The sequence below is a fragment of the Bubalus bubalis genome, chromosome 1 (genome assembly GCF_019923935.1).
Source record: "Bubalus bubalis isolate 160015118507 breed Murrah chromosome 1, NDDB_SH_1, whole genome shotgun sequence".
In the NCBI taxonomy this organism is placed as follows: Eukaryota; Metazoa; Chordata; class Mammalia; order Artiodactyla; family Bovidae; genus Bubalus; species Bubalus bubalis.
In genome coordinates, this window is record NC_059157.1 from 17,144,049 (window position 1) to 17,159,893 (window position 15,845).

A 15,845-nucleotide genomic window follows, 5' to 3' on the forward strand; every position below is an offset into this window, starting at 1 on the left:
GGGGGCTTCCCTGGTGACTCAGTCGGCTATTGGGCAATATCCACTCATGCCAGATCATCTTGGTACTGACTCTCCATCTTCAATGAGTCACTTTTTCTGCCTTGGACAGGGCCAGTGGGGTTCAGTGGTAGGTGGCACCTTCCTCAAAGGGAAATTTTCCCCCACTTCTTTCAGGTAGATAAGGGGAAGGCAGAGAATTCTTCCTGCATCTGTAGATTCCCAGCTGCCTTCAGTTCAAAATAATCCTTATTTTATTTCACACTGGTAGGTTTGGAGGTGGCATATGGGTATACCTTGGAGATACTGTGGGGGTTCAGTTCCCAGCCCATCGCCGTAAAGCTAGTCACAATTTTTTTGGTTTCCTACTGCATGTAAACATTAAGTTTACACTACATGGTAGTCTATTAAGTGTGCGAAAGCATTATGTATTAAAAAATGCACATAACTTAATAAAAATATTTTATTGCTAAAAATGCCAAAACAATTGCAACAGTAACATCAAAGATCACTGGTCACAGATCCCCATGACAAATACAGTAACAATGAAAAAGTTTCAAATCCTGTGAGAATTACTTAAATTTGACAGAGAGACACAAAGTGAACCAATGCTGTTGGGGAAATGGCAGGAATAGACTTGCTCTATGCAGGGTTACTACAAACCTTCAATTTGGGAAAAAGAAACAGTGCCCATGAAGGGCAATAAAGCAAAGCACCATAAAACTAGTCTGGTGGTGGTGGTACAGTCACTGAGTCGTGTCTGACTCTTGCAACGCCATCTACTGTAACCCTCCAGGCTCCTCTGTCCATGGAATTTCCCAGGCAAGAATACTGGAGCAGGTTGCCACTTCCTCCTCCAGGGGATCTTCCTGACCCAGTGATTGAAGCCAAGTCTCTTGCATCTCCTGTATTGTTAGGTGGATTTTTTTTTTTTTTTAAACCACTGAACCACCTGGGAAGCCTAGGTACAATTATACCTGGTTTTTAATATATAAAGGCAAGATTCTAGGACTTGTTGGTTCTTTCCCAAGCTTATTGAATTTAACTTGGGAATTAAAATAATAATAATAAAAATGCAAGTGGGTTCTAATATGCATGAGCAGACATACAACAATTGAGAATTCCAGTGAGAGACAAGCCCTACTTGAGCCCACGAACTTTGGTCAACCGCCTCGCCACATAGTCACACTTTCTAATTTTAGATGAAAATTAGCAATTTCTCAAGAGTTCAGGGGCTATCTATGGTGGGGTAATCAGATAAAAGTCAGCCCAGACAGAATAACAAAGCAACTGCTTTTCTTTAAACATCTTTTTTCTTCATTACCTACTGTTCAAGGCAAGAGCTGAAACAATAGGAACCTGTTAAGACATTTGACATAGTGTCTGGGGATGTTTGCTAAAATCTTCAGGGCTTTTGTGACAGAGCTAAACAGCTACAGTAGAGGATTTCATTCCCTTATTACTTAGAAGTATCTGTCCAGCTTAATATCATAGATTTTTATAAAACTCCTGGAGGAGGATTTTTTAAATTCTTATAAATGTATTCCATTCAATCAGACCACCACAGAGAGGTGATTCTGTTCAGAAAGAACTGGCCTGATGCTGACCACCATAAAAATCAAATTTGACAAATCAAAGGAAGTAATCTGAGAAAAGGATAGACTGGCCCATGAAGGTCCCTTTTCCCTGTGATGCTGTGAAAATACAGAACCACTTGTCATTGTCAGCTATAATCATTGGTATCACCCACTGACTCAGTTTCAGCGTTGAAGCAAAGAACCAAAGGGAAACATATCAGACCCACAGAAGCGATGGGAAATTTTGCGTTTTCTTCTGTATTGTTTCTTCTCTGACTTTGTCTAGATGTACAACTCCTAAGCAGTATTTTACTTATCTGCACGCCCTTCCCCTGGCTAAGAACTACATGTATGCAGGACCGGAAGTATGTACTTTGTAATTTTACACAAATTATTTGAAGGTTTGGAAATAGGAATTGTACTAAATTTACCACTATTGACAAAGTGTATCAAGGTACAGGCGCATGGAAGAGCTAAAGAATTATTCAAATGTATGGAGGCCCAGGGCGGGTAGGGGGATGAACTGTGTGATGGAGACTGACATACACACTGCTGTGTATAATACAGATAACTAGTGAGAACCTACTGCATAGCACAGGGGGCAGAAAAAGAAGCTATAATCTGTTTACAGGACATAGATTGTTAACCTTAAAGATGCATTCCAATATACCTTAGGTGCAGACAAATACTGTTTGATTCCACTTATATGAGGTACCTAGAACAGTCAAATTCATAGAGTCAGAAAGTACACTGGTAGATGCCAGGGGCCGAGTGGAGGGCGTTGGGAACTGGGAAGGGGGTCGGGGGTCTTAGTGTTTAATGGGGACAGTTTCAGTTCAGGAAAGTGAAAAATCAGGAGATGGATAATGGTGAGAGTCGTACAACAGTGTGAATGTACCTAGTGCTGCTGAGATGTATACTTGCTGCTGCTGCTGCTACTAAGTCGCGTCAGTCGTGTTCAACTCTGTGCGACCCCATAGACCAGGCTCCCCCGTCCCTGGGATTCTCCAGGCAAAAACACTGGAGCAAGTTGCCATTTCCTTCTCCAATGCATGAAAGTGAAAAGTGAAAGTGAAGTCGTTCAGTCGTGTCCAACTCTTAGCGACCCCATGGACTGCAGCCTACCAGGCTCCTCCACCCACAGGATTTTCCAGGCAAGAGTACTGGAGTGGGGTGCCATTGCCTTCTCCGATGTATACTTAAATGTGGTTAAAAGAGTATGTTTTATATTATGTGACTTTTACTACAATAAAAACTTTTTTAAAAAGGAATTGAATAATTCTTTAAAAAAAAAAAAAATTCCAGGGTAAGAAATCAATCTGAGTAAACCTGGACACCGGTTTTTCTAAGCTCTGATTTTCATTAAAATCTATTTTTTTCTACCTTTATTTTTTGTTGTCCATCTCCTTTTTAGCTTTTCCACATGGCCACTAAAAGAAATTCTTTTCTCCATGGTTGATTTGGTCATTGGGACTTTAAGCCCAAATACATAACTGACCAAGTGAACAGAGGATAAGTCCCCTCCCCCGCAGAGATGCACTCCTTTTTGTCCAGGTCATCCAGGTAGGGTTTTCAAAATACTAACAAGTGCATCACTTTGGCTCTGTTTTGAGACACGGTTCTGTTTGATGTACAGTTATATTACAAATTGAAAAGACAGGTTAAAATAGGATACATAGTATGGAAAAGTAGTGCCAATGTGACTGAATATATATATGGAAGAAATACACCGAAATAGTAGAAGTCTTAAGAATGATCTTCTCTAGTGGGACAATTACAGGTTATAGTTCCTGGTAGCTTCCAACATTCTACAATAAACACATACTACTTTTATAACCAGAAAGATTAATTTTAAAAGAGGAGCTTATAAGTAAGCTTTTATTAAAGGATAGGATCCCCCCCCTTTTATTTTTCATCATTGAATTCTTCCCAGTGTATTTAATTGGAAAGTGTTTTATTATTGTAAAAGCCACTTGATTATAGCATTGCATTTGCCACAAACAGGCAGTTTAAAATAATTATTACAAAGCGAGGTGACCGCTTACCTGCAACTAAAAACATTTTCTCTGCATTTCCCCTTTCATTATTCTATTACTTCCTTGCAAACATTTAAAAAAATTCTTCTTTTAATACAATGATGGATTTTGTAACCATACTCTCAGGATTAGAAAGAATTTTCATGATCATCTATTCCAACATCACCTGGAATTATCCAACTAAAACTTGACATCCTCTAACAGAGGCAACTTCATTCTCTTTCCAGAGAGTTCATCAATGTCAGCAAAGTTAACAGCAACATTGTTTGATCTATTTGTATGTATTAACCATTTTTTTCCTCACAGAGAATAAAGATATTTGAAATGGATTTTTGCTTTTTAATAACAATATACTCCACTATATCAAACCAACTCCACTATGCTAATTACCACATGGGAGACTGCAATTTCTAAATGAAGCATTTACAAGGATGTCATTGTGTCTCTTTGAAATGCATGACCCTTCTATTCCACTTGCTTTTTCAAGGTGTCTCAGAGTTGGACACGACTGAAGTGACTTAGCAGCAGCAGCAGCAGAAGATGGAATCCTCCATTCCGAAGTCACAAAGTCGCTTCTCTTATTAAATTTAAGCAAAGAAGAAATAATTCAGCTATATGGATAAAAGGCAGCTGCTCTTGGCCAGTCGTTCCGAGTTTATTTTCTGAGATAGGCAGTGGGAGCCGGAGGCAGCATCGCCCAGTAAGTGGTCTGCTAAGCAGAGCTAATCCAGACCCTGCTTTCACTTCTTTGTGGGTCTCAGGACCTTTCATGAAGCCTCTTAGTTCAGCTATTCTAATGGGTTTAGAGTCACCAGTCCAATGTCTTACGAGATTTTTAGAGCATGATTAACAAGAAAAGAGGCTGTGGCACACAATAAAAATCTGAAGCTTCCTCACTCCTGCAGATACCTAATTTAACACACAGAAGGACTCTTAATGACCTCCATTTGTGTAGAGATAAAGTTACCTTGAATGGAAAGTGAAAGTTGTTCAGTTGTGAGTGATTCTTTGCAACCCCATGCACTATATAGCCCACCAGGCTCCTCTATCTATGGATTCTCCAGGCACGAGTACTAGAGTGGGTAGCCATTCCCTTCTCCAGGGGATCTTCCCAACCAGGGATCAAACTGGGGTCTCCCACACTGAAGGCGGATTCTTTACCATCTGAGCCACTGGGGAAGCCCTTGAATGGAAAAGCTCTGCTCTAATGAGAGCTCTCTTTCCACCTTACTATTACTACTTTTTTTGTTGTTATGCTACCATATGTTTTGAGAAACACTTCCAACACTTCTTGTTAATATTGTTTACTCAAAATTCAATAAATTTACCTCCCCATCACCCCTCCTCTCTCCTGAACCCACACACTCAAAAACGTATTTAATGAAAACTAGTTCAATGTCACAACAGACTGGACTGAGACAAGCAGATGTAAGAAACTAGAACTGTGAGAGTAAAAGGCATTTACTGCTGCTGCTGCTAAGTTGCTTCAGTCGTGTCCGACTCTGTGCGACCCCATAGATGGCAGCCCACCAGGCTCCCCCGTCCCTGGGATTCCCCAGGCAAGAACACTGGAGTGGGTTGCCATTTCCTTCTCCAAGGCATGAAAGTGAAAAGGCAAAGTGAAGTCGCCCAGTCGTGTCCAACTCTTAGCGACCCCATGGACTGCAGCCCACCAGGCTCCTCCATCCATGGAATTTTCCAGGCAAGAGTACTGGAGTGGGGTGCCATTGCCTTCTCCAACAAGGCATCTAAAGAGTGCAAATAAATGGAAATACTGGGTTGGCCGAAAAGTGCATTCAGGTTTTCCATACCGTCTTTTGGAAAAACCCCAAAGGACTTTTTGGCCAACCCAATACAAGGATGTATACACATGTGGGAACACAGGGACAGAAAACAAGATCCATTCAAAGTTTTTCTTGGTTTCATGTAATTTTCTGAATCCTCATATTTTATTTTGTTGAAAAATAAGAGATTTGTCCTAGATCCTTAAGGATGTTTGTCCATAGTGAAAGATCAGTCAGCCCTTCGACGTGTTTCAAGGACTAAGTTAAGTGCTGCAAACAGTGCTGGGCTGTACTGGCGGGGATTTTACACGGGGATGTGTTCTTTCTCATAAAAATAAAAAAGAAAGAAAAAGAGGAAAGAGAAAGTTAGAAGCAAAGGACCTACTGTATAGCACAGGGAATGCTACTCAATATTCTGTAATAACCTACATGGGAAAAGAACCTGAAAAAAAAATGGATATCTCTATTTATAACTTATTTACTTTGCTGTACCACTGAAACTAACACAGCATTCAAGTCAACTACAATCCAATATAATTTTTTAAAAAGAATAGAAACAAAATTCAAGACTATTGGTGGATGGGAAGAAAGCGAATGCAAGATTACAAAACCAAATGTCACCTGGGTCAACTGAAAGTCAGTTTGTCAAGGACTCAAGCTCTTAATTTAATGCTCGGCGCAGTAGTTGACTTCCATATAACTCAATCCCACAGGGGCTGGCTGGACATTCCAGCATGTGCTCAACACTGGGTAGGCCCTAATGAATCAGAAAGACAATTTGGTCACACTGACTGTTTGAGGAGAAAATTGCTTTTTTATGTCCTGCCTCAAGTTTTCATATCTCAGCTGGATAAATCCCTCTGATGGGTGAAATAATTATGGGGATGACAATCCAAAATGTAGACGTATGCCTAACAAATCATATCTTGTCCTGACTTTTCTTGGTTATTCAGCATATTTGACTTGACATTCTAATATAGACTTGACTCCAGTTTTCCATGTTTTCAGAGAATAAGCTGTAGAGAAACTTTTATAGCATACAAGGGAGAAAGCCACTTCACAGCAGTCCCAGATAATCAGAAGCAAAAGCAGTCCCTGGGTATATCTATTGGATTTCGTGAACCCCAGAGGAAATGGCTCAAGTCCAGGAAGCTGTTATCCATAGACCAAGGATGTTATGGTGGATCTTGTTATGGAAGGCATTCTGAACTGATTTCCACGAATATCATGTAATTCCCGGAGACATTCTTGGAGTCAGTCGAGGTAGCCTTCTCCAGCATCTGTGCAGATAGGCAGGGCCTGGGAAATGCGTCTAAGCCAGGCTACCTGAGGAGCCCGTCTCTACCAAGTGGTACATCTCAAATAATATGGGGTTGATTAAACTGAAGGGAAGAAAAGCTTCTATTTTGTTAGAACAAAAGGACATTCCACCCCAATCTTCTTGGCCTCAAAAGCAAATTAATGTGCTTGTTCCCTGGTCTCCTATTACAGTAATGAAGGAGTAAAAATCTTCTTCCACATGATGGGAGTGATTAGGAAATTTATTTAAATGGTGAATTTTTTTTTTTTATGAGCATGCCAGGATCATAGATTCAAACACTAATGTCCTTGAGCATACTGTATCTTCTTTGTATAATAACAAAATAAGACAATTTTCTTGTGAATTGGTTCCCTATGACTAATTCCAAAGATACTAATGTGAAAGAGACAGAGAAGTTTCAAAGTATGCAAAATAATTGTGTTGGCATCAAATAACCAGTCATAATTGGGGTCTGTATGGATCAGACTCTGTGCTAAGTATCTTGGGGGTGTTTTTCTCCTCATCTTCCCAAGATTTCCATTGTCAGCCTACTTATAGAAATTACTTAGAAACTATAGGAATTATAGGAAACATCATGAGATTAAGAGAGGCCTCCCTAGGACTTCCCTGGTGGTTCAGTGGTTAAGCCTTTTTCTCCCAATGCAGGGTGTGTGCAATCCCAGGGTCTAAGATCTCACATGCTTCATGGCCAAAAAACCAGAACATAAACAACAGAAACAACATTGTACCAAATTCAATAAAGACTTTGGAAATAGTTACACACACACACACACACACAAAAAAAAACTTAAAAAAAAAAAAGATGCTTCCCTTGGGATGAGGAAGAAAAAGAAAATATAGTCCCCTCTGCCCAGGTGGCTCAGTGGTAAAGAATCAGACTGCCAGTGCAGGAGACGTGGGTTCCATCCCTGGGTCAGGAAGATCCCCTGGAGGAGGAAATGGCAACCCACTGCAGTATTCTTGCCTGGGAAATTCCATGGGCAGAGGAGCCTGGTTGGGCTACAGTCCATGGAGTCTCAAAGAGTCACACACCACTGAGGGACTGAACACTTGGAATGTTTGTGAACACTGACCCTGGATTTACTGGAGTCTTCTGATAACATTCACACAAGCATATTAAGAAATACAAGGGATATAAAATGGAAGATTGGGGACGGTAGGGGGAAATCACCATAGTGGTGCTGAACGATTGTGGGCAGGTAGAGATCAGAACAAAATGGTCAAGCACTCCACCCCCAGGACTGAATGTGTGGTTGCTGTTCTTTCCTTTTCATCCTTGACTTCCTTCTCTTTTTAGAGGTGGGAAATAAAACAAGGAGCTGAGCGGCCAATGTTGGTAAAGAAATGATACAAGTAAACAAATTTCGTAAGCAAAAGAGATGTTAAAATAGCTCAAGACAAAGGGTCCTGATCTCTGGTGGTTCTTCCAGGACTTGCAGAGACCTTGGGCTCTGACACCCTGCTCTCTGTTCATGTGGCCACGAGTGCGAGGAATGCTGCTTCTGCTCTGTATTTAATACGGATGATAACAACAAAATGCTTCACCCTGAGCAGGGACTGAGTCAAAGTTGATTAACTATTACCTACTTAATGAATCTCAAAGGCTTCCTCCAGAACGGTCCTTCGAGTCATCATGCCCTAGAACCTGCTCATTCCCACAGAGCGGCAGTTCTAAAACCTGAGTGCACAGCAGAATCACAGGGAAGCCTTGTTAAAAAACAAAAAAAAAAAAAACAAAAAAAAACAAGCTGGCCACATCCCCAGCTTCCGATTCAGTAGGTCTGTGGTGGCCTTAAAAATTTGCACTTTTAACCAGTTCCCAGGTGCTGCTGATATCGCGGGTCCTGGGGTCTGCACATAGAAAGCTACCGCCCCATAGGTACATACAATTTAAATGTATTTAGAACATCCAGAATCACAAGTTAACAAAGAAGAATGAAGGGAAGTGGAGAAGTTTTTCAAGTGGACTCCCAAGTACAATTTTGTTGGGAAGAGTCTTGAAACATTAATCTCTGAAATATTAGAGGGATGGTGATGACAACGTCCTGGACGAGCCAAAGGTTGGCTGTATTTTCCACTGACATGATATTTGCCAACTGTTGTTAAATGAAAGCCTGTTACTGACATTTGGAGAACGTTTATGAGTTATTAATTTAAATATTTACCTTCCATTAGTTAATATCTTTGATTTTCGGCAGCCCTAGACTCCCACGGTCTTAGTCCTTCCCCAGGCACATGGCTGGAACCCTCCTTAGAAAAAGTCTACCCTGCTCCCAGCCCTGAAATGGTGCTGCCGTTGCTTTCAGCTTTGAAGGGTCATTCTCACCTAGGTGCTACAGATTTCTGTGCCTTCTAAGACTCCACCCCTTGTCTCTCCATTTCTGCCTCTTTATTCCATTGATCACACAGTTCAGTCCCAACAACTCGTGGGACTTTTCAGCCATTTCCTTGGGGCTGCTTCCCAAATGGTCAGAGGGATAAAGATCTCTCTCTTCAACGGCCTTTCGTTTGTCCCTGCATTTCATTTCCTATGTGATGATTACAATTCCAAGAGAACGATTTTTTTCCCATTCCCAGTCTTCCATGAATTCCTCTGATGTTGCTTTGGCAATGTACTTGCTTGAGTAGAACTTCTAGGCAGTAGACAATGCCGCATACTTTGTCATGAAATTGAATTCTTTACTAGTTAGTAATGTTCATAGGGGGTGTTGAAATAAATGAAAACCAAATTAATCATGCTGTATGTTCTGACACAGGACTTTAAAAAAATAGGGTAAAATATGTCTTCCAAGGATCACAGAGTTTTGGGATCCTTGAATTGATACGTGAACAGAGAGCTAAAATTTTCAAAATCATCCCTCTACTTTTTAAAATTGGAAGATAATAGCTTTACAATGCTGTGCTAGTTTCTGCTGTGGAACATGAATCAGGTATACATATAGCCCCTCCCTCCAACCCCCCACCTATTATCTTGATTCTACCTTCCCTCCATTGTAAGAATGAAATGTAGGATAAAAGCAATGAAATCAGAGTGGTTGATTGAAACTGTTCGCCCTAAAATATTTGGGGGAAATAATAGAAGATGCCATCAGCTCTGCTAAACAGGGTCTGGGATTAAAACAAAAAAATCAGGACACAATAGAGAGGAAAGAGCTGCAAGTTAATTAGCCAGCAGGATGCTTTTCATTTGGGGGTAGACTGTGGAGCTGTAAGAAACCATGGGTCTCTGGAAAGATTCCATCTAATGGGGCCCAACAATTAGAATCATGACCGCCTTTGTAGCCTGTTACACAACCTCATGGCTTTAAAATAGATCTGTCAGGAATGACTGAAGGCTGCAGGCAATTCACTTCCCTCCACAACCATCTGCTGAGTATTCTCAGTTCAGACTCTGGTTGAAAGGGACCCATAACGGGTCTCCTGAGTAGACCTCCCCCTCCTCTTTAAAAATGCTTTAGACCCTAGTGTTTAGAGAAATGCTTCCAATCCACAAAAACCAGGCTGTGCTCCTCAACAGATGCTCCGGGCCTGGCTTTTTAAGGTTCAGTGGCATCAAATGCTCCACGGGAGAGTCAGGACTCCAGGGGACAGACTCCAGGCGGAAGGAATCCATGGATGAAATGCTGCACATTTCATTTGTTAGGGGATTTCTAAGATCTCATTTGCCTCTTATCTCTGGAATGGCAGACCACAGCGACATCCACCAAGACCCCTAGAATCATACTTGGGAAGGGAAATTAGGAACCTGAAGATATCAAGCCCTCCTTTATAACAAGTATAAAAAAAAAATCAGTCTCCAAAAATCTATCTTTTCAAAGCAGCCTCTTTCTCAGTCAGACATCAGAAGTCAAATGAATATCCATTTTAAATACAGCAGTGTGTCCTGTCCATCTAAAGGGCTTAGTGTAGCACAGGGAACTCTGCTCAATGCTATGTGGCAGCCTGGATGGGAGGGGAGTTTGGGGGAGAATGGATACATGCATATGTATGGCTGGGTCCCTTTGCTGTCCACCTGAAACTATCACAACACTGTTATTTGGTCATACTCCAATACAAAGTAAACAGTTAAAAAAAAAAAAGAAGAAGTCAAGTGGGTCAAAGTTACCTCCTGTGTCCTTTGGGTAGAGTAAAAACTGAGCTATTGGCTGAGTTAAAGTTGCCCCTCCAGCCTCACCTCATTTATGTTTTCAGTGGCAGATTTGAGGCAATATCACAAGTTTCAGTCAAAACTGATTTTTACTCTTTTTTTCCCCACAAGTTAAAAAATATATAATCCAATAGGTCACCAGGGACATACACATACCATTATACATGTTACTATTGGCAAGTGTAGAAACTCTGAAATTTAGAAGAAGAGATTTTGTTTTGCCTATTATGTTCATTTTACAAAAATGTATTCTATATGTTTTTAATTAAAAAACAATCCTTTCATTCATTCCAAATTTTTCAGTCCCTTCATTAATGTGTATCAGGTACCTACTCTCTACTAGGTCTGGAAAGAAAAGATGATCTAGAGTTGGCATTAAATTTTTGGCAATTCTTTAGCCTCTTGAGGAAGCCTCTTGTGGTACCTTAAAAAGACTGCTTTTACTTTCTTTTGACATGAAAGGCCAAGAGTAAATTTTATCATTTCTGAAAAAGACAAAAATTAGAATATTTCCCATCATGTTTTATCACACCAGGAAAAAGCAAAATGAGCAATATGGATGGACCTAGAGATGATTATAGTAAGTCAGATAGAGGAAGATAAATACCATAGGACAGCACTTCTATGTATAATCTAAAACAGTGATACATATGAAAATATTTGCAAAACAGAGATAGAGTTAGACACAGGAAAAATAAAGAACAAACAAAAAAAACTTATGGTTATCAAAGGGGAAAAGGCGGGAGAGGAATAAATTAGAGAGTTTGGGATCAACAGATAAACACTACTATATATAAAACAGATAAACAATAGATTTTAAAAAGCTAAAACAACAGATACACAAACAATAGATTAAAAATATAGATAAATAGATTCCCCAATATATCACAGGGATCTATATTCAATATCTTATAATAACCTATAATGGAAAAGAATCTGAAATCCACCTGCAATGCAGGAGACCCAGGTTTGATCCCTGGGTGGGCAAGAGCCCCTGGAGATTGAAATGGCAACCCACTCCAGTATTCTTGCCTGGAGAATCCCATGGACAGAGAAGCTTGGCAGGCTACAGTCCATGGAGTTGCAAAGAGTTGGACTTAGCGGCTAAACCACCATATATAAAATTGAATCACTTAGCTGTACACCCAAAACATTGTAAATCAACTACACTTCAATGAAAGAAATATTCTGTCAAAATAAACACAAACAGCAGTTCCTATTATCTCTTGTAGAGCAAAAACAAAAGAATGTAAGGCATAGGTATCCTATGGTGAGGCACATGTTGGCTTGGCCAAAAAGTCAGTTGAGATGTTACAGAAAAACCCAAACAAACTTTTAGGCCGTATATATGGGGCCGGTGGCGGGGAGGAGAGGAAGCGGGGGTGGAGGACACATAGATTCTATCTCATGTGCCTGCCTGCTGGGTAAGAAACTTGGATTTGGACTTCTCTGGTGGTTCAGCGGTTGAGAATCTGCCTGTCAATACCAGGCACATGGGTTCAGTTCCTGGTCCAGGAAGATCCCACATGTTGAGAAGCAACTAAGCCTGTGCACCACAACTACTGGGCCTGCACTCTAGAGCCCATGAGGTGCAACTCTTACTACTGAAGCCTAGAGTGTGCCTAGAGCCCAACAAGAGGAACCATGGCAATAAGAAGGACCCACACTGCAACCGGAGAGTAGCCCCACTTGCCGCAACTAGAGAAAGCCCACCCACAGCCAAAAATAAAATCAATTTTAAAATAGGAACTTGGATTTCAAATAGTCATCTTGACCTTAAAGCTGAACTCATCATGTCACCAAGCCCATCTGAACCTCTCTCTTTTCATTAATGTTCAGTTCAGTTCAGTTCAGTCACTCAGTCATGTCCGACTTTTTGTGACCCCATGAATCGCAGCACGCCAGGCCTCCCTGTCTATCACCAGCTCCCGGAGTTCACTCAGACTCACGTCCATCGAGTCAGTGATGCCATCCAGCCATCTCATCCTCTGTCGTCCCCTTCTCCTCCTGCCCCCAATCCCTCCCAGCATCAGAGTCTTTTCCGATGAGTCAACTCTTCACATGAAGTGGCCAAAATACTGGAGTTTCAGCTTTAGCATCATTCCTTCCAAATAAATCCCAGGGCTGATCTCCTTCAGAATGGACTGGTTGGATCTCCTTGCAGTCCAAAGGACTCTCAAGAGTCTTCTCCAACACCACAGTTCAAAAGCATCAATTCTTCGGCACTCAGCCTTCTTCACAGTACAACTCTCACATCCATACATGACCAGTGGAAAAACCATAGCCTTGACTAGATGGACCTTTGTTGGCAAAGTAATGTCTCTGCTTTTCAATATGCTATCTAGGTTGGTCATAACTTTCTTTCCAAGGAGTAAGCGTCTTTTAATTTCATGGCTGCAGTCACCATCTGCAGTGATTTTGGAGCCCCCCCCCAAAAAAAGTCTGACACTGTTTCCACTGTTTCCCCATCTATTTCCCATGAAGTGATGGGACCAGATGCCATGATCTTCGTTTTCTGAATGTTGGCTTTAAGCCAACTTTTTCACTCTCCACTTTCACTTTCATCAAGAGGCTTTTTAGTTCTTCTTCACTTTCTGCCATAAGGGTGGTGTCATCTGCATATCTGAGGTTATTGAGATTTCTCCCAGCAATCTTGATTCCAGCTTGTGCTTCTTCCAGCCCAGCGTTTCTCATGATGTACTCTGCATATAAGTTAAATAAGCAGGGTGACAATATACAGCCTTGACGTACTCCTTTTCCTATTTGGAACCAGTCTGTTGTTCCATCACAGAGGTATGGCAAAACCTCTGCCAATATTGGGTGCCTTTTGTCTTGTTTTCTCTCTGTAAGGCTGTCCCTTGTTGTGCAGTCGCTCAGTCGTGTCTGACGCTTTGCGAGCCCCTGGACTGCAGCACGCCAGGCTTCCCTGTCCTTCACCATCTCCCGGAGCTTGCTCACACTCATGTCCATTGAGTCGGTGATGCCATCCAACTGTCTTTAAGGCTGTCCCTAAAGCATGCTAATTCCAAATGGATGTTACCACTGTCCATTCGTCCTCCTGCCCAATGATGGCAGCACTGCATGGCTAATACTTTCTGCCTGAGCACCGCAGTAGCCCACCATGGCTTCTTCACCACTTTTTTTTTTTTCTCATTTGCACTGTGTATTGCACAGAAATGAAGTAGTCCAGTTGAGACACCATTTGTGTTCTATTTACCATCTGAATCAAATCCTTAAATGGCTTCTCCTGAAACTCTGTGGTTCTGCCCAAGCTTTCTTATGGTTAGTGGACAATTGAGGCAGTGATTTAATATTGTGAAAGGGATGAAGTTATCTGGAGGTCCCTTTCCACCTGCTTCTCCCCTTCTCAGTAGTGAAAGGAAAATGATGGGACAGCTGTACCACCCACCTGAGAAGGAGGAGGTCAGACATTCAGTCCTTCCTGTCTATGCTTAAGTAGGAACACACACACAAAAGACTGAGCAGAGTCCCTGCTCCTGCCTTCAGAGAGCTCAAATAGCATCATTATTAGCTTGGCACTGGAGAGAAAGACCTCTAGGAAAAGATTGTAAGGGGGAGGATGGGGGTCTAAGACATGAGCATCTGTGGTATGTACTGAGGATAAGTAGAGTCACTTGCTCTGAGTCTAGAGTAGTGACCAAAAGGGACCTGGGAACATGACATCCATGGTGAGAGAAGAGGCTGAAGATGCAGTGAGTCAGATGAGTTGAAATCCTTCCAAGCACTATGATTCTCCTGGTTTACTATGTGAGCATCCCTTGGAAGGCAAGGGAAGTGGAGAATTCTTACGGGTCTTCCTGAAATAGCTTCCATCTCAGATAAGTGACTGGTCCAGCCAGACTATCCCTTGAAAAATGTAGGATTTAGACAGAGATGTGTGGGTGAGTAAGAAGACAGTGACCTGCAAGAACTGGAAGATCTGGGAGAAAACGCTCTCTCACCATTCAACACACACACACGTACTTAGACAGTTCCAGGCTCCCTTGGATCATGCTAACTCAGTGTCATCCAAGCACGGATTGAGTGTGCATCGTATGCAAAGCAGGGACTGTGGGAAGACACCTGGCAGCCTAACTCTCATTCTCCTAACTCCCTCTCCCCTAGATCAAAGGCTTCTCTCAAATTAGTCATTTTGCACTCTGGTGTAAATGAGTTTTCAAGCCAGGGCTGTTCCCTAACAGCCACTTGGCTTAGAGAACTCCTTATTGAGAAGGAGAGTGTCTCCAGGGCTTTGGTTCAGCCCATCTGTTTGTAGGTTATTCTGCCTCACTGTTCCCCTCTCCCTCCCCCAATCCTTCTGGCTGGACACTCCAGAGAATCTTGGAACCTCGAGCCCTCTGGGTTTGTTCCTTTTCCCTGCTGCAGGCTTTTCCTCCCATGGACCAGCTTCTCATGTGTAGAAGATGAAGGGGCTGGTCTTACCCAGAATGACCCACAGCACTGGAGCAGTCCCTTCCTAATCCCACCAGAATAATGGAGGGAGATCAGGTCAGGCTGGTTCAGGGCAGTACAGCCCTCAGGACACAGAGGTCTCAGCAGAGATCTGCTCTGAAGGACATGCAAGCTTTTGACTTTGAGCATGTTATCAATGATGTGCAAAGAGTAAACTTAAATACTCCTTACAAATACTATTTACAAATACTAAACAGAAAGAAAGCAAACCCATCATTTAAGTTGGTTCTAGAAAGGTAATGAGGGGCTTCCCCAGTAAAGAATCCACCTGCAATGCAGGAGTCGCAGGACACATGGGTTTGATCCCTGGGTCTGTAAGATCCCCTGGAGGAGGGCGTGGCAACCCATTCCAGTGTTCTTGCCTGGGAAATCTTATGGACAGAGGAGCCTGGCAGGCTACAGTCCACAGGGTCACAGAGAGTCAGAGACAACTGAAGTGACTTAGCATGCATGCATAAAGGCAATGCCAATCACCATCATTTTTTTTCAGATCCATTTATGTGTACCTAC